Below are 7,285 nucleotides of genomic sequence, written 5' to 3' on the forward strand. Positions count from 1 at the left end.
TAGGCTTAGAGGTAGGATTTACAACAGCAGATGAATAATGAGAAAGCAGACTGGCTGAAATAAAGGGATTATGCCAGTAAGTAATGGAAGGCAGGTTTGGAAAAATAAGATCAATTGTGGAGGATATGCAGCTAAGGATGCTAATGGGAATGACGGAGAGTGCAGGTTTTCAAATAGCATCCTGGCTGAAAGAATACATGAAGGCCATGGAGTGAAGCTCACTGAAAGCAGAGAAATCACTGTGCCATGTGCAATAATTAGGAATGACAAACCTAAAGGAGACAATGTCAGTAGGAAGAGACACAGGACAGAAACTCAAAGCGATAAAAAATATAAAGTAACAGAGTGTAAATATGTTAATGTATGAGATATAAAAGAGAAAGAAATCTAAAATGACAAGTTTTTGAAGCTGAGAAAATTGTAAGCTGTGCACTGATTCTGATGATCATGCAGGTGAGTCCAGGTGAATGGATCACAACACTATGATAAATACATACAATGAAACTTAACTCAGCCACAAAGAAGGACAAAATTAGATTATTTGCTTATTTGCTGTCCGTTTATCTTCTAGGCTTGCCGGAGCCAACCAGCAAAAGTATGGGTTCCGAAGAGAGGAGTGAGGATGAAGAATTTAACTCTTAAGAATTTTATTCCAAGAATTTTTAACTCTAATGCCACCAGCCTACTTCTGAGTCCATATCTTTACTGGCCGACCCCTGTTCTTGGGTCCATATCTCTACTGGCTGACCACTACTCCTGGGTCTTCCATTTTTGTTTGATCCATATGTCCTACTAGCCACTCAGGTAGCCACCGTGTCTTATCTTCATCCTATAAGAAAACACAAACATGCCCTCTTTCCCATATAAGTATAGGGGCAAGACCTTTCCAAATTCCTGTGCAACGATCTTTCCATTTTACTAGAGCAAAATTGTTTTTGGAGAATGGATGCCAACATCTATCTGTTGCTGTGCGACCAGTTTTGTCAGCATTCAAAAAATTAATAACACCTCCTTGACCCAGTTTTGTCAGCATTTAAGAAATCTAATAACACCTCCTTGACCATCAGGGTCTTCAGTAACCGGGAAAACTCTGAATCCTCTAGTATCTTCTTCGTTTTCTGTAGCCTGATTTCTAGCCTTTTGAGGCAGTGATATTAAAGATAACAACTCATCTCTATGGTACCGAGCAGCAGTTTCCTCAAGCTGCTCCTCTCTTTCAGTATCTAAAGTATCCTCTTCTTCCTTAGGAAGCTTAGCACAAAGCATATCTTTTAACATATGTGTAAAAACCAAAAAACTAATTTTTTGACCCATTGTATATTACATTTTTTGATCCATTGTATATTACAACTCTTATGTTAGGCACCTTCGTGTTCTGTCTTAGTTTCTCTAGCACAAAGCATCTCTTTTAATTAAACCATTTTATATTACAATTCCCACGTTTTTCACCGCCACCACAAATCCTCAAGTGCACTCCTTTTCTATTCAGCAGCGTCCTTCTCTGCATCCTCAGTTTCAGAATTTCCCCGTATGGGCCACCACCTGCTGGGCCAGCCAGCAAAAGTACAAGTTCCAAAGAGAGGAATAAGGATGAAAGAATTTAACTCTTAAGAATTTGATTCCAGGAATTTTAAAAATTATAACGTGTGTGTGTGTGGGGGGGGTCACCAGCCTACTCCTGAGTCTATATCTCAATATTTCCTACTGGCTGACAATGGGTTTATTTCTCTTGAGGTATTTATAGTTACAGGTCAGTCAATACCCTCATGTTATCACCAACCGAATACAATAAAAGACCAATCCAAAGCATATACATTACAGGTAGGTCAATCAGTACCCTCGTGCCATCACCACCTGATCTGAACATCACCACCTGATCTTCTCTCAGACCTATTAAATTGAATCTTCTATGACCCCAAACCTTGTTGACTGTGGGCGAAGGACAGTCAGCTGAGTCAAAAATATTATTTTAGAGGAAAACCTTAATGGCTCCCCACATAGGCTTAAGTTACTATTTTGAAAAGTTGTTATTAGATTTTTTTTTTCTTACTCAGTTTTGAGGGCTCTTGATTTACGTACACCCCATTATCATTCTTATGATTTGGAAATACATTCTCAGAGTCTACTTTGCTTTTTCAATGTCCTGAAAATGTCCTTCAAAAAATGAAATTTTATAATTTTGCAAAAGTCTGATTTTTTTTCTTTTCTAGAATGTGATTTTACAACTAAGAAATATTTACCTAATGCTTTGTACAGAGATATTTCCTGTCACAACCTGGAAGGGTTATAATTTTAGGTTTTATATTTAGATCTGTGATTAACTTTAACTTAATTTTTATTTGGTCGAACATAGAGAGATAAGCTTATTTATTTCTTTCTTTTCTTTTTTTTTTTGTGGTACTGGGGTTTCTGGAAACCCTTTTCCCTCCAGACTACAGTCCCAGACCTATTTTATATTTTTATTTGGAAACAGGGTCTCTTAAGCCAGGGAGGCTGGCTTTGAACCTGCGCGATTCTCATGTCTTTGTCTCCCAAACGCAGGGATTACAAGCGTGCACCACCACACCCGGCTATAAGCTTATTTCTTGTCTTGGATCCAAATATTCCAGATACATTCATTTAAATGACTATTTTTTCTTTACTAAATTTCCCTTGCTACATTGCCAAATATGTGTCTGTGTATGTGTGTATTTCTGAATTGTTGCTTCTATTTTACTGATGTTTTTCTATCTTTATGTAAATTCCAGATTGTCTCATGTTATAAGCAGTATAATATGATTTGAAATCAGCTATTGTTAGTTCTTCAAAATCAGTAATTGTAAAAGGATGTCCTCTGGAAATTTATTTACTTTTTATTTTCATTGTACATAGTGTCTCAGCCTCTCAAGAACTGATTTTACAGGCATACAGTCAGTGTCTGCGCTGTTTATGTAAAGAATCATGTATAAACCTATTTTTGCTCTCCTGTATGATGGAACATTTTCTTTCCATCTGCCTACTCTTAAGAATTTTTTTGGCTATTTGTGTCAAGTAATTATTTAATAGAACGTGCCTTGGTGCATTATTATTTTCTTTACTTTTTATGTTTTTTGTTTGGTGCATGCTGGCGTTTTTGTACCTATTTTGTACCTGCTGGTTAATAGTATCCATCAAATTTGTGAAATTTGGTCATAAATATTTCAATAAATACTTTTTTTTCAACTTCCCAACTTGTTCTTTGGGGACTTTGTGCACGTGTAGGTTGGATTGCCTGAGGCTGGGCAAACACTCACTGATTCTGTCCTTGCCTGTTTTAAGTTTTTCCTTTCTTATAGGTTATTCTTGATAGCTTCTGTCGCCATGTTGTCAAGTAATTATACTTTTATTTTTTATAATTAGTAATCTTTCATGAATTCAAACCAGCAGATTTATCACAGTCATTACAAACTAGTTTCCATTTGTAGCCATGAGATTAGACTGTCTTATATCTTCTGTGTCTCCAACATGTTTAATCACATTTGCTGCTTTGTGAATGTGTGCAATACAGTTTAATAACTGTTCTGTGATGTTTGTCCGATAATTCTGACATTTTCTTTAGTTCTGAATTGATTTTAATTGAGCAAGTTTTCTCTGCACTATGGGTTATATTTTCTGGCTTCTATCCATTCCTGATCATTTTTTTATGACATTCAAGACAGTGTTTATATTGCTTTATTGAAAGTAATTTTGCCTTTTTGGATGATGACTATTTTGTAGTCATATTTTTTTCTGAATCTTTTATTCTAGGATTTGTTTAAACTATTTATACATAGATGTATTCTATTTGGTGTTGCTTTTGATATTTTTATATGGAATAAGAGCAACAATTAGTATAAGACTCCTTTCTTTCCTACTGATGAAAAACTTTCCTGGGCATACACTCTAAATGTACATCAATTATGAGTCTCATTTAGTGATTGGGGGACAGTACTGTGTGAGCCCTAGTTAAACTTTCTTCCTGTTCATTTGGGTGATTCTTTCTATCGCCTCTAGTGGTTTCTCACACATATGTGCTGAATAGGCCTTTGCTTTTCATTCCAGATATATTTTCTACCAAGCTCCTGAATTCTTTTGTCTGTTCAACTCTAAACTCAAGGGCACATAACCCTGAAAGCACAGCTGCCTATGCCTTTCTACACCGCCGGTGCAATCTTCTAAACTCAGTGCACCCACTGGCCTCTGCCTGGATTTCCATTTCTGCATCATGCCATGGAACCTTTCTTAAGGCAGTTATGCTTTTGAAATTGCTGTTTACTGGATCCATTTCTTACCAGTTGGGAATGTGGTCTTTCTTGCCTGATATCTAGTGTCCTGAGTATGTTCTTTCACACATTTTGTCGTATTGTTTAGTTGTTTGGGGTAGAGGAGTAAAATCCTTTTATGGATACGCCATTTTATACAGAAGTAGGAGTGTGTTTGTTTCACCTAACAAAACTGTATGGAAGGAACCCACTAAAAACTGTATATTTTGAAGCTAGACTTTCTGGTTTTAAATCCTAGCTCCATGAATATAAATTTAGGCATTTTTCCAGAACTCATAGGACATGCTGGATTCCTGTGTAAAATAAGAGCTCTAATAGTAACTACTTCTTGACTTAACTTAAGAATTTAATGAGATAGTGTGTATGAAGTGCTTACAACATGACCTGTTACAGGCAAATCCTCAATAAATGCTAGTTACTATTAGTTACTGCTGTGGTTTGGATGCATCCAAAATTTCCATACGTTAAAATATTGGTGTCCAATTCAAGTATGGAGTCATGAGCTTGTAATCTCAGTTCTTGGGCGGCTGAAACAGGAGGATTGCAGGTTTACAGCCAGCCTCAGCTACTTAGTGAGGCTCTCTGCAACTTAATGAGATCCTGCTTCAAAATAGAGAATAAAAAAATCGGGCTGGGGGTATAACTTAGAGGTAGTATGCCCCTGAATTTGATTCCTAGTAGAGCAAAAAAAAAAAAAAAATATATATATATATATATATATGTGTGTGTGTGTGTGTGTGTGTGTGTGTGTGTGTGTGTATTTGTTGCCAGTGTGGTGTTATTAGGATGTGAAGTCTAGATGGATATCCTTAGGTTATTGGTGGATGCTTTTAAGGGAGATTATGACACATTGTTCCCTTATTAATCTTTCTTTTGCTTCCTGGACTTGAGGGGAGCTGGGTGCTCAGCCACACACTCCTCCCCTCATCTGCAGTCTCACCAAAAGCCCAAACACAAGAGGCCACTCAATAATGGACTAGAACTGTCAAAACCCTGAGTCAAAATAAGCCTTTTATCTTCATAAGTGAATTATCTAAGTGACTTCATTATAGTGACAGAACGTTGATTAATGGTTTCTGTAGTTAGTTGTAGTAGTAAGAAGCTATTTTTGTTGTTATTACCAGAGGAAAGAAAGCATAATAAGGCCTCCATAGGAACTAGAGAATGAAAGTGGAAGGGCATCAGTCACCAATTTTACCATCTTATCTCTGACAATTGAGGAGTCTTAGCTGTGCCCTATGGTCTTCATTCTAACCTCTTTCTTGGTAAATCAACTTTTTCTGCTTTTGCTGGTAAACATGTCTATTACAGAGTTGACAAGTTGTGACTGACTCATGTCAATGAATGAGCTAGCTTTCTTGACTCTATTGGGAAAGTACACATGGCCAGCTGGGTGGAGAAGAATTCTTGGGCTAGAGAAGTGTTTACTACAGGGACAAAGGTCTAGTCAAGATAGGAGAAGGCACTCTTGGGAACATAGGCACCCGAGGGTACATGCATCTGAGTCTGCATGCAGGTGGATAGAATACTAAGTTCAGAGATTTGAGTTGCTTTATGCCATGAGATCTCAGAATTGTGTGATTTGAGGGTGGTAAAAGAAGAGATTAACAGGTACACTGGGAGTAATCAAATTGAGATCTCAGAGATGCGACACTGCTTTTACCTACTTAACAAATGCTTTTCTCTTCTTTCTATTCAGTGAATCTCAATGAAAATGAATGGGTGTCACTTCAGTAAAGCAGTGTTCTAACTAGCTGTCTAGTTTTTTAGGAAAATGAGTGAAAACTTTTATAAGTAATAATTAACAGCAGCAGAAGTTAGCTATGGATTTTTAGTTATGAAAAGAGATCAAACTTCCTTATTAATTTAAAAAATGTTGTCAATTGCTCTTTTTAAAAAGAAATAAGTTCTTTTTTTAGTTAATACCTAAAAAGCAAGTTAAAGTGAGGGCTGAAAGATGGAAATTAGTCTCTTCCTCTGTAGTATATGTTTGAGGCTGTGTGTGCGAGTGTGTGAGTGAGTGTGTGTGTGTTTGTGTGTGTGTGTGTGTGTGTGTGTGTGTGAAAACATTTTGGAAATTTTGCTTATAAGAATACATCAAAGTATTAATTACAATTGTTCCATAAGGTAAAACACTTCTAATAGGTCAATTTAAATATTAATTTCTTGATAGGAATTTTAATGAAAAATGTCCTCAGCATAATTATTATTTAGAATGGATGATCAAAGAGAGAAATGCCTAGTTTAAGACTGCTAAGTTATTTACTAACATCATTAGCATGGGTGGGTGACTTATTTTCCAGAATAAGATTTACTCTCATTGTTGTTCATGAGAAATTACTAGTATATATTATCAAGAATACTTTTTTTCCCTCCGGAACAAGGTTTTGAGTTTCCTTGATAATATAGTTCATTCTCCATAAAAAGTTTTAACAATTTTCTTTTCCTGGTCCCAGAGAAATTAAGACACTAGAATACTCCCCAAATCAACCTATTGTCCAGTAAAAGTTAAAAATTTATTTTTTGCATGTAGATGAAATATACACTGAGTCCTTTCATTTACACCAAATCTAGTTTCAGATGCATCACTAGAAGAACTTAGTTTCAAATGAAAGAGAAATACTGTATTTAAATGATGACCATCAAAATAATCAGGATACTCATCTCTCTCTCATCATAGTTAAACAGTAAAAAATCTTGAGATACCTTAATGAAAGATATTACATGAATCTCGATAATATAAATACTTCTATTGTGATTATTTATGTTGTTTTTTATGTTTGAGTAGGTTTTGGAATCATTAGGGCCATGGTCCAAGCTTGACTCACCAAAAGAGTGCAAAACTCCAGTAGGATAAAATCTACTATAATTTTATGAAATTACACATAAAACATTTAAGCAATTCTCCTATATTTTAAAAATAGAAAGTTTAGCTGAGTATAGTGACACATGCTTATAATCCTCATACTTGAGAGGATGAGACAGGAAAAGAACAGGTTCATTGC

Source organism: Muscardinus avellanarius (genome assembly GCF_963383645.1).
Source record: "Muscardinus avellanarius genome assembly, chromosome: 6".
Classification (NCBI taxonomy): Eukaryota; Metazoa; Chordata; class Mammalia; order Rodentia; family Gliridae; genus Muscardinus; species Muscardinus avellanarius.